Here is a 12980-nt window from a genome sequence, read left to right as displayed (position 1 = left end):
AAGAGGGGGCTGGGCCTGGAATCCCAGGTCCCCCAGGGAGCCCGGGTGCAGGGCCTCTCCTCCGCCAGACATCCCCTGCCCCCGCCGCTGACCCTGGCCTGTCTGGCAGCCCAGACAACCTCCCCCTCCCCCGCGGCCCCCTCCCACCGGCACGGCTCACCCTTGACCCCTCGAAGCCCCGCAGCCTCTTCCCTGCCCCTCCCCCGCCCCTCCAGACAGACGTTAACCCTTCCGCCGCCGGAGGCACCTCCAAAGCCAGACTCTCGCCCGGCACCTCTCCCGAGGGCGCGGGCGGGCATCTTGCGCCTTCCCCCCCCCGCCCCCGTTCTTCACCCCATGTCTCCTTCGGCTCGGAATCGGGGTACCCCAGCCCATCCCTCCTCCAAGAGGGACCCAGGGGATGTTCTCCGCCCTCTCCTTCTCTGGATCCCGAATCCAGGCCCCCAGCCACCGCCTCCAAGAATTCCGGAGCTCGGGTTCCCCACCTACCCCGCCCCCCTCCCCCAGATCCCAAGCCGCCCGGGCCTCCGGGTGCCTCCTCCCTCGGGGACCCCGGGGACCGGGGCCCCGGCGCCCTCCCCTCCCCTCCCCTCCCGCAGACTCACGGCTCCGCGGCTCCCGCGTCGGAGGGAACGGTCTCCCGGGCCGGCCCCGGCCCCGCGGCCGCTGGCTGCTCTCCATCCTCCGCCCGCCTCCGCGCCCGACGGCCGCTCCCCGGTCTCCGCGTCCCCGCCAGCCTCCTCCCGACTCCCCCCCGGGCGCCGCGGCCCGGCTCCCCGCTCCGGACCCCGCGGCCCAGCCCCCTCCCCAGGGGGCCCCCGCCCCGGCCCCTCCCGCCGCCCGGCCCAGCGCGCCTGGCTTCCCCCGGCCCCGCCGCTGGCCCCGGTCCAGGGGAAAAAATTCCATCCAGCCCGGAGGAGGCGCGGGCGGGGGAGGGCGCGGGCGGGAGGCCGGCCGGGGAGCGTGACGCAGGGCGGAGGGAAGGGACAAAAGGGGCCGGGAGGCGGCGGGCCCGGCGCTCCCACCGCTCCCGCCCTCCGCCTCCCGCGGCTGGGCCCGGCTCTCCCGTCTCGGCTCCTCGTCCCCTCCGCCTCGCCTCCCTTCCTTCCCTCTGCCAGCCTCCTGGCCCGGTGCATTCTCTCTCTCTCTCTCTCTCTCTCTCTCTCTCTCTCTCTCTCTCTCTCTCTCTCTCTCCCCCTGTCTCCCTCCCTCCCCACCCCCATCTCCCCATCAGGGTCTGCTCTCTCCTCTCTCTCCCTGCTGCCTTCTCCCCCTCCCTCCCCCTCCGCTGCGGTCTCCCCCACCCACCCACCCACCGGGGACCCTAAGGTGAATCAGACCCACATCTGCCCTTGCCCCCGGAGCTCCCAGTCTGATGGGGGAGGCAGGCCCAGACGCAGACAGTTGCAATCCCGGGGTGACGGGGCACGGCCGAGGGGGGCGGGAGGAGTCCTGGCGGCTGGAGACGCGCCCGCAGGACCGGGCGGAGGAGGCAGAGCTGGTGGCAGGACCTCCAGGAGCGGGGAGCGGGCAGTTGGGTCTGGATGGCTGCGAGCGAGGGCGGCAGCCGGGGCGTGCCGGGCAGGCGGAGGGCACGGCGCCGGCGGAGGCCCCGGGGCAGGAGAGCAGGGGCGATCCCGGGAGGGAGGGCAGCGCCGCAGTCCGGGCGGAGAGGACTGGGGCCGGGCAGCGGCGGAGACGGGGCCGAGCGGGGTGGGCGGGGCCGGCGGGGAAGCGCCCGGGAGGCCGGGCTGGGGACTTTTTCTTGAGATGGAACGGGAGCCCTGGAGGGTTCGGAGCCAGGGGAGGGGCAGATCCGGGTGTCCGAAAGGCCCCTCTGGGCCCCGTGGGGGATGCACGGAGGAGGGGAGAGACTCTGGGGGAAGCTGGCGGGCTGGGGAGGAGAGTGCCGGAGCTGGGGCTGGGACCCCTGGGGACGGAGAGTAGGGGTGGGGCGGCGAGTGTGTGGCGGCTGGAGGAACTGAGCACTGACAGGCTCTGGGAGGTGACCGGCAGGGAAGGCGTGAAGATGGACAACCAGGAGTCTGGCCCAGGACCTGAGGGGACGGGCGCTGTGTCCAGGGGGGAGCCAGGAGGAAGAAGAGGGTACAGGAGAGGGAAGATGCTGGGCACAGCTTGGAACCCAGTGGCCATTAGGGACGAGGGGGGGGGGTGCATTTAGGGAGGACATTCAGGCAGTGGTAGGTATACAGTTCTGGGGCTCACCAGTGGAAAATGCATTTCCCTCCCACCCTGTAGGCTGGCCACCCAGATCTCTCTGGGGGACAGCCCTACACTTACCAATTTCTTGTGAATCTTTCCAGAGCACGTCTATACTCCTATGCACATATATTATACCACCCTCTTCCTTTTTTAAAAAAAAATTTATTGATTTTTTTTAGAGAGGAAGGGAGAGGGATAGAGAGTTAGAAGCATCGATCAGCTGCCTCCTGCACACACCCTACTGGGTATGTGCCCGCAACCAAGGTACATGCCCTTGACCGGAATCGAACCTGAGACCCTTCAGTCCGCAGGCCGATGCTCTATCCACTGAGCCAAACCGGTCAGGGCCCACCCTCTTCCTTTTTTATGCCCAGATGGGATCACATTATTCTACACTTTCCTTTTTTTCATTTATTATTTTTTTTATTGATTTCAGAGAGGAAGGGAGAGATAGAAACATCAATGATGAGAGAGAATCATTGATTGCCTGCCTCCTGCACATCCCACACTGGGGATCGAGCCTGCAGGCATGTGCCCGTGGCCGGAATCGAACCCAGGACCCTTCAATCCGCAGGCCGACGCTCTATCCACTGAGCCAAACCGGCTAGTGCTACACTTTCCTTTTTTAACACTATGTCACGGCAGTCTCCTCTGTCCATGCTAGCAGTTACCTTGTTCATTTTAGTGAGTATATAGTGTTCCAATGTATACATTTATTTATACTTATTCAATTGGGAGATCATTTTTTACATAAACATGCTTATGCATATGCAAATCACTGGGGGTTTGTTTTTTTACTGATTCCTTCTGATGCTCTTAAGCCTCTGAACCTAGATAGTTGATAAATACTAATAGGTCTTTTAAAATTGATGATTACTTACTAATGATAGGAATAATGACAAACATACCCTTTATTGACCACATACTTAGAGACAGGCCCAGGATTGGGCATTTCTATACATTGTATCACTCAATCATCACAGCAATCTCATTTATCAGGAACTATTTTATCTCCATGTAGGGAACTAAGGTTCTGAGTAGCGAGTTCCCCAAGCTCCCGCAGTGAATGGCGGAGCTAGGATTCGAACCCAGGCCTCTCTGGCTCCAAGCCCCATGTTCTGTCTTGGGAAGCGGGCCGCCTCTGCAAACATGTGCGGCTGACTTGGGATTGACAATAGGCACATCATGGACTCGTCACGCACACCAATTCCCATAGGATGAAAAGGACCTCGGTCAGATCCGGCGCCTTGACTTGGCGTCCAGAATTACCGTCACTGCGTCATTCTGCCTCACCCCGCAGGCCCCGAGGTCAGGCCGGGTGGTAGCCACACCACCCTGCGTGTCTCCTGGGCCTGGCTCTGAGCCCCTGGTGCCTGAGTCTGTCTCTGGGAATCCACTGAGGGCAGGATCCAGGTCTGAGTCATCTCTGTCCTCAGGATCACCCAGGAGGGTGTGGCTCGGAGCAGGGGCTCAGGAAGAGGGAGAGATGGATGAATAACACGGTTTATGGGTTCGGCTGGGGCTGGCAGAAGCCTCTGGGGTAAGCAAACATAATTCCTCTCAGTTCCGGAAACATGGTTTCCATTCCCATTAGTTCGTGAGTCACAGGAACCGCTGTCGGCATCCTCCTCCGACAGGCAGGGTTCACAGGGCCCTTGGCACCTGAGACTCAGCTACTGAAGTCGCATAAATTCCTGAGACTCAGGAGCCACCGTTCATTCCCATCAGCCTTTGAGACTTGGGGTCCACCATCCATCCAGGCAGCCTCTATGACTGGATATCCCATCAGCCCTTGAGATTCAGGATCCATTATTCTTATCAGCCCCTGCAACTCAAGATCCACTTTCCCAGCCTGGCGGGGGTGGGGTGGGGGAGCGGTGAGGGGGTGTGGGGGTCCTCAGTGGTTGAACATCAACCCGTGAACCAGGAGGTCATGGTTGGGTTCCCAGTCAGGGCACATGCTCAGGTTGTGAGCTTGATCCCCAGTAAGGGATGTGCAGGAGGCAGCTAATCAATTATTCTTTCTCATCATTGATGTTTCTATCTCTATCTCCCTCTCTGAAATCAATTAAAATATATTTTAAAAAAATTCACTTTCCCATCAGCCCCTGTGAGTAGGACCCATCATTCTCATCAGCTCCTGACAGCTAGGACCGACCATCCACCTCAACCCTGGAGACACTGGGGCCACCTTCCTCATCAGACGTTGGCACACAAGGACCACCGTTCTTGCCAGTCCTGATAGCCAACATCCATAATTCCTATACCCCTGAGATAGGAACCACCATTCCCATCACGCCCTGAGACCCAAGTTCCACCATCGTTTTATCCCTCCGAACGGCGTGCCCATGTGAAGATAGAAGCAGCCGGCCCTTCACAAGCCATCCCCGGCGCCCGGAACAGGAGCTGGTAGCCAGGAACACACTTCCACCCGCCGTGAGGTGGGTCTGAGTCAAGGACTGACCCATACTCCAGAGAAGGAAGCTCCAGGGCACGAGGAAGGTCAAAGCAGGGGAGAATCCTTCCGTGTGAGGGATCAACCCCAAGCCTGAGCTAATCTTACTGCTCCGCCAGGGAATCCTTCTAGGTGGGGGTTACACCCCAAATTTGAGATAATCCCACAGCACTAGTTAATCTCCACAGGCTCCATAATCCTCAGGCTAGCAGAGCATCTGCAGTACAGATGATCCAAACTCTACGGACGCTCCTAGCTGATTTGGCTTAGTGGATAGGGCATCGGCTTTCGGACTGAAGGGTCCCGAGTTCGATTCCGGTCTAGGGCACATGCCTGGGTTTTGGGCTCTATGCCCAGCAGGGGGCATGCAGGAGGCAGCCAATCAATGATTCTCATCATTGATGTTTCTATCTCTCTCCCTCTCCCTTCCTCTCTGAAATCAATAAAAATATATTTAAAAAATAATAATCCTGGGTGGTGACTCTCACTGGTGGATTGTGGGAATTGGGGACAAGGCTCTCTCTCTCTCTCTCTCTCTCTCTCTCTCTCTCTCTCTCTCTCTCTCGTGGGTGGGGGGAAGACAAAGCTCATTCTCACTATGGACCCTTTCTCTGGACAGGCTGGTTGGATTTTGGGGGAGGGTTCGTCTGCAGCCGGCCTCTCTGCCTCTTCCCCCCTGGGCCACCTCTTCTGTTTATCAGAACCTCGAAGGGCCTTCAGCTGCTGTGCTCTTCACACCCCAGATTAAAAAAAAACAACCTTGACACTTTATTTCATGTCTTCTAAAATATGCAAGCATTTGTACGGACATACTGTACAGTGTTTTTCAAGAACAGAATTCTGTTGTATATAACAAAGTGATCAAGAACACAGACTCTGAAGCCAGACTGCCTGTGTTTGAATCCTGGCTCAACTATTTTGCTAACTACATCTTTTTAAAATATTATTTATTGATTTATTTTATTATTATTTTTAAATATATATTTTTATTGATTTCAGAGAGGAGGGGAGAGAGAGAAATATTGATTTGTTGTTCCACGTATTTATGTATTCATTGGTTGATTCTTTTATATGCCCTGACCGGGGATCAAACTTGCAACCTTGGCGCATTGCTGAGCTACCAGGCCAGGGCCTAACTATGTCTTTTTATGCCTCAGTTGTTATTTTTTTAAAAAAATATTTTTATTGATTTCAGAGAGGAAGGGAGAGGGAGAGAGAGATAGAAACATCAATGATGATTGAGAATCATTGATTGGCTGCCTCCTGCACATCCTCAACCTGGGATTGACCCTGCAATCTGGGCATGTGCCCTGACCAGGAGTGGAACCGTGACCTCCTGGTTCATAGGTCAACACTCAACCACTGAGCCACATCAGCCTGGCTATGCCTCAGTTTTGTAATGGGAATGATAGGAACTACCTACATTGCAGGGTTGATGTATGAGGATTCAAGGAGTTAATAAATGTGAAGTGCTTAAAACAGTGCGTGGCACCTGGTAAACCACATAAGAAATTATTTGGTGTTATTATTCCTACAGAGAAAGAGAGAGCTAGCTCTTTATCCTCATTTCTGTATGTGCATGCACATCATTTTATTTTTATTATTTAAAAATTTTATTTTTATTGATTTCAGAGAGGAAGGGAGAGAGATAGAAATATCAATGATGAGAATCATTGATTGGCTGCCTCCTGCCTACTGGGGACTGAGCCCACAACCTGGGCATGTACCCATGACAGGAATCACACCTGGGATCCTTCAGTCTGCAGGCCGATGCTCTAGCCACTGAGCCAAACCAGCTAGGGCTGTACATGCACATAATTTTACAGAAACAGGGCAGTTTATGTGTGTGGAGATATTTTTACAGTATTTTTAATAGTGTAAAGGGGTCCTTAGACCAAAATGTTTGAGAACTGCTACCTTAGCGATACTTGTGCACAGCTACACCAGATGCATGTGCAAGAATGTTCACAGCAGCAGCATCTGTCATAGCCCCCAATCTGGAAGCAATTCAAATGTCCACTTAGCATCAGACGGATAAAGTGCGGTACATCCACACAATGGAATACTATTGAAAAAAACTTATAGCTACATGATGACACGGACAGCTCTTCCAAACATAATGGAGAAAATAAGAAGACACAAAAGAACGCATAGCCTGGCTGGCATGGCTCAGTGGTTGAGCATTGACCTATGAACCAGGAGGTCATGGTTCGATTCCCGGTCAGGGCACATGCCTGGGTTGTGGGCTCGATTCCCAGTACAGGGTGTACAGAAGGCAGCTGATCACTGATGTTTCTATCTCTCTCTTCCTCTCTGAAATATATATATATGTGTGTGTGTGTGTGTGTGTATACATATATACATATATATACACATATATACATATATACATATATACATATATATACACATATATACATATATATGTGTATATATATTTTTAAAAGAATGCATAAAGTCTTGTTCCAAAAGTATTTAATATTAATATCAGTCAAAAGAAATCGACATAAGCGGCAGCACTAAAAAGAAGAGTGAGGGCAAGATCATAAACATGTTAGGGTGTTGCTTACCCACTTCTGGAGGGATGGAGGCGTCCCTTTGAGGAAGCCACTGAAGGAGATTCTGAAATGTTGTGTATATTTCATTTCTTGACCTCTATGACAACAAGAGTGTTTGCTTTACATTTTTAATATATGTATGGAGACATCTGTGTCAGGAATCTTTCTCTGTGTATGTTACACTTCACAAAAACTATAACAATCTTACGTCTACTTCTGAAACTATTGAGGAAGCAGCAAAGATCCAGTTTGTGGTTCAGCTTGAATGAAATGACATAATCACTTTCGACCAAATTTTCTCGAAGAGGAAGTAATCCATTCCCTTAGTTAGTTTCTATTAGTGAGGAAGGAAAGCTTTAATAACTTGGTGGCAGTATCACTTTCACTAGGATTCTTTTTTTTTTTGGCTAATCCTCACCAGAGGATTTTTTTCCATTGATTATTAGAGAGAGTGGAAGGGAGGGGAAGAGACAGAGAAAGAGAGAGAGAGAGAAACATCAATGTAAGAGAGACACATTGATTGGTTGCCTTCTGCATGCACCCCGACCAGGGCCGGGGATTAAGCCTGCAACCGAGGTACATGCCCTTGACCAGAATTGAACCTGGGACCCTTCAGTCTGAGGGGTGGTGCGCTGTCCACTGAGCCAAACCGTCTAGGGCTCACTAGGATCTTTTACTGGCCAAGTGAGCATCTATTTAGCATCAGAACTAAGAAAAGGCTCTAGTCTGTTGGGCTCAGTGGATAGAGCATCAGCCTGTGGACTGAAGGGTCCTGGGTTCAACTCCGGTCAAGGGCACGTGCCTGGGTTGCAGGCTCAATCCCCTGTGTGGGGTGTGCAGGAGGCAGCTGATCAATGTTTTTCTCTCATTGTTGATGTTTCTCTCTCTCTTCCTCTTCCATCCTCTCTGAAATCAATAAAAATATATTAAAAAAAAGAACTGAGAAAAGAATAACAGCTAAAAATGTTGAGAAGTAATAGTTTCCGCATTCTAATGTTAGAATGTTAAAATGAGACTACTATACGGTTTTCACTCTTTATGTTGAAGTAATTGTAGTGTTCCGAAAAGTTGCAAAAATAGTACCCAGAACTCCCAGATACAATTCTTGCAAACTCCCCTAAATGTTAGCGTCTTATATTAGTGGCACCAAAAGTACACAATGGGGAGTGGACAGCCTCTTACAACAAATGTTGCTGGGAAAACTGGATATTCACATATAAAGAATGAAATTGGGCCCCCTCCCCTTTTTTGTTTACACCACACACACACACACACACACACACACACACACACACACCAACTCAAAATTGATTAAAGACTCAAACATAAGACCTGAAGCTGTAAAACTACTAGAAGAAAACACCAGAGAAGAGCTTGATGACATTATTCTTGGTAATGATTTTAAAAAAATATATATTTTTATTGATTTCAGAGAGGAAGGTAGAGGGAGAGAGAGATAGAAACATCCATGATGACACCGGCTGCCTCCTGCAAGTCCCTCACTGGGGATCAAGCCCACAACCCCCGGGCATGTGCCCTTGGCTGGGATCGAACCTGGGACCGTTCAGTTCGTAGGCCGACGCTCTATCCACTTTTTGTGAAGTATAACATACATAGAGAAAGATTCCTGAAACAAATGTCTTCATACATATATTATAAATTTAAAGCAAACACTCTTGTTGTCATAGAAGTCAAGAAATGAAATATACACAATATTTCAGAATCTCCTTCTGGTATTTAAAATACGTAAACCGGCTAGGGCCTTGGGAATGATTTTATGGCTATGACACCAAAGCCCAGCGAACAAAAACAACAAAACAAACCAAAAACAAGTGAGACTACATCACACTAAAAAGCTTCTGCACAGCCTGGCTGGCGTGGCTCCGTGGTTGAGCATTGACCTATGAACTAGGAGATCATGGTTCGATTCCCAGTCAGGGCACATGCATGGGGTTTCGGGCTCAATCCCCAGTGTGAGGCATGCAGAAAGCAGCCCATCAGTGATTCTCTCTCATCATTGATGTTTCTATCTCCCTCTTTCTCTCTGAAATCGATAAATAGTATATATTTTAAAAGCTTCTGCACAGCAATGGTGGGCAATCAACAGAGTGAAAAAGAATAAATCCTGTAGAATGGGAGAAAATATTTTCAAACCATATATCTGATAAGGAGTTAATTTCCAAAAATGTAACAGGAACACCTACAATTCCAGAATTAAAAAAAAAAAATCCTAGTAACCTCATTTAAAAGTGGAGTAAGGACTTGAATAGACCTTTCTCCAAAGAAGACAGAAATGGCTATTAAGAGTAAATATTTTTATATTTGGAACAAGACTTTACGTATTTTTGTGTGTCTTTTTATTTCCTCCAGCGTTGTGTTTTGGAGAGTAGTCCATGTGGCCGTGTAGCTTTATGAAAGAATGCTCAACATAACTAAGGATCAAGGAAATGCAAATCAAAACCACAATGAGATATCACCTCACACCTGCCAGGATGGCGAGAATAAAAAACACAAAAGGCCTGGCCGGCGTGGCTCAGTTGGTTGGGCATCTTTCCATGCACCAAGAGATCACCAGTTTGATTCCTGGTCAGGGCACATGCTCAGGTTGTCAGCTCCCTCCCCAGTAGGGGGTGTGCAGGAGGCAGCCGATCAATGCTCTCTCTCTCTCATCCATGTGTCTATCTCTCCCTCTCCCTTCCTCTCTCTCTACAATCAATAAAAACATATTTAAAATATGTAAATAAACAAACAAACACAAAAGATGATCTCTACAATCAATAAAAACATCCTATATAATAAACTAGTAGCCCATTTGCAGGAAGAATCCTGCAAGCAGCTGCTGCGGCCGTGTGCACTGCTGCTGTGGTCGCTGTTGTGGCTGCCGCGCCTGCATCCTCGAGCCGCTGCTGCCCGCCCTGCTCCGCCCCACTCCGCCCTGCCTGGGCTTTCCCTCTGGCAGCCATCTTGCTTTCCGCTTTTCCTCCCTCTTCCTTCTTCTTCTTTTTTTTTTATTAAATATATTTTTATTGATTTTTCACAGAGAGGAAGAGAGAGGGATAGAGAGTTAGAAACATCGATGAGAGAGAAACATCGATCAGCTGCCTCTTGCACACCCTCCACTGGGGATGTGCCCGCAACCAAGGTACATGCCCTTGACCGGAATTGAACCTGGGACCCTCCAGTCCGCAGGCCAACGCTCTATCCACTGAGCCAAACCGGTTTCGGCGTCCTCCCTCTTCCTTCTAAGTTGTCTTCAGTCTTCACTCCTCCCTCCCTCAGTGTATGCAAATTAACCGCCATCTTTGTTGGGTAATTTGTATACTCGCCCTGATTGGCTGGTGGGCGTGACTTTGGCTGATGGGCGTGGCTTGGGCATAGTGAAGGTACGGTCAATTTGCATATTACTATTTTATTAGGTAGGAAGGCTAATATGCAAATCGACCGAATGGCAGAACGACCAGTTGCTATGACACATACTGACCACCAGGGGGAAGATGCTCAATGCAGGAGCTGCCCCCTGGTGGTCAGTGCACTCCCACAGGAAGTGCCAGAAGCCAGGTTCACAGCTGGGCGCATCGGCAGTGGCGGGAACCTCTCCTGCTTCCGCAGCAGCGCTAAGGATGTCCGACTGACGGGGGGAGTGGGCCTAAGCCATCAATTGGACATCCCCTGAGGACTCCACCTGAGGACTCCCAGACTGCGAGAGGGTGCAGGCCAGGCTGAGGGACACCCCCCTCCTCCTCCCCCAGTGCACCGGACCTCTAGTGCACCGGACCTCTAGTATTTATTTTATTTTATTTTATTGATTTTTCACAGAGAGGAAGGGAGAGGGATAGAGAGCTAGAAACATCGATGAGAGAGAGACATCGACCAGCTGCCTCCTGCACACCCCCCACCACCGGGGGATGTGCCCGCAACCAATGTACATGCCCTTGACCGGAATCGAACCTGGGACCTTCCAGTCCGCAGACCGACGCTCTATCCACTGAGCCAAACCGGTTTCGGCATAGTATTTAAAATAAGTAAATAAAACAACCAAACACAAAAGATGACAAATGCTGGTTCACATGTAGATAAATTAGAACTCTTGTACACGTTTGGTGGGGATGCCAAATGGTGCAGTAGCTCTGGAAGTAGCACGGAGGTTCTTAAAAAAAAAGGATCCAGCAATCCCACTTCTAGATATTTATCCAGCAGAGCTAAAACCAGAATCTCGAGAACATATTAGTACTCATCGTAGCACGATTAACAACAGCTAAAATGTGGAGATAATGCCCTGGCTGGTTAGGCTCAATGGAGAGAGCATCTGCCTGAGGACTGAAAGGTCCCAGGTTCGATTCCAGTCAAGGGCATAGGCCTGGGTTGCAGGCTCGATTCCCAGTAGGGGGCATGCAGGAGGCAGCCGGTCAATGATTATCTCGCATCATTGATGTTTCTATCTCTCTCTCCTTCACCCTTCCTCTCTGAAATTAAAAATAAAATAAAATGTGGAGTTAATGTAAACGTTCATTGACAGGTGAACGGATAAACGAAATGTGGTGTATACATACAATGGCACATTATTCAGCAATAAGAAGGGGGGAAATCCTGCAGGATGCAATAACAGGATGAAACTTGATCATCCTATTATTGAAATAGGCCAGTCACAGAATGACAAATACAGAATAATTCCACTTCTGTGAGATATCTAGAAGAGTCAAATTCAAAGAACCGCCCTAGCTGGTTTGGCTCAGTGGATAGAGTGTTGACCTTCGGACTGAAGGGTCCCGGGTTCTATTCTGGTCAAGGGCATATGCCCAGATTGTAGGCTCAATCCCCAGTGTGGGGCATGCAAGAGGCAGCCAATCAATGATTCTCTCTCATCATTGATGTTTCTATCTTTCTCTACCTCACCCTTCCTCTCTGAAATCAATAAAAAAAAAAAATTCAAAGAGTGGGACCATAATCGCCAAGGCTGGAGGGAGAGGGAATTGGTGAGTTACTAGTAATCTGACATAAAGTTTAGTTGAGCAAGATGAACAAGTTCTGGCTCTAACCGGTTTGGCTCAGTAGATAGAGCATCAGCCTGCGGACTGAAAGGTCCCAGGTTTGATTCCTGTCAAGGGCATATACCTTGGTTGTGGGCACATTCCCAGTAGGGGGTGTGCAGGAGGGCAGCTGATCGATGTTTCTCTCTCATTGATGTTTCTAACTCTATATCCCTCTCCCTTCCTCTCTGTAAAAAACCAATAAAATATATTAGGGGAAAAAAAAAGATGAACAAGTTCTGGAGATCCGCTATATCACACTGTTGACCTACAATCAACAACACCTTATTGTGCACCTAAAAATTTGTTTAGAAGGTCAAACTCATGTTATGTGTTATCATAATAAAAAAATTATAACCTCAGGAAATTAACATGGGTGCAAAACTATTAACATTACATATTTTTAAAATAAGCTATTGAGAATCTTGTCATCTAATTAGCAGTCTTATGGACTTGTTTTTTTGCAAAGTCTGCTCAGGTCATTAGCCAATTTTTCTATTGAGTTTTCTCATTCCCTGCCCCCCCCCCAATTAAATTTGTGGGTTCTTTATCATCCCCACCCAGTGAAAGTTGTTGTGAAAATATTTGTGTATTAAGTCATTTGACATAAAACAGTTAATCTATATAACAACATATACCTGCATTTTCAAAACCAAAAATCAATGTAAAGAATGATATTGTTTTACATTTTGGCACGTTTTTAAAACATCTGGCTTA

Source organism: Eptesicus fuscus, chromosome 21, assembly GCF_027574615.1.
Source record: "Eptesicus fuscus isolate TK198812 chromosome 21, DD_ASM_mEF_20220401, whole genome shotgun sequence".
In the NCBI taxonomy this organism is placed as follows: domain Eukaryota; kingdom Metazoa; phylum Chordata; class Mammalia; order Chiroptera; family Vespertilionidae; genus Eptesicus; species Eptesicus fuscus.
The sequence above is the reverse complement of the archived record's forward strand: the minus strand, read 5'-3'. Positions refer to the sequence as shown.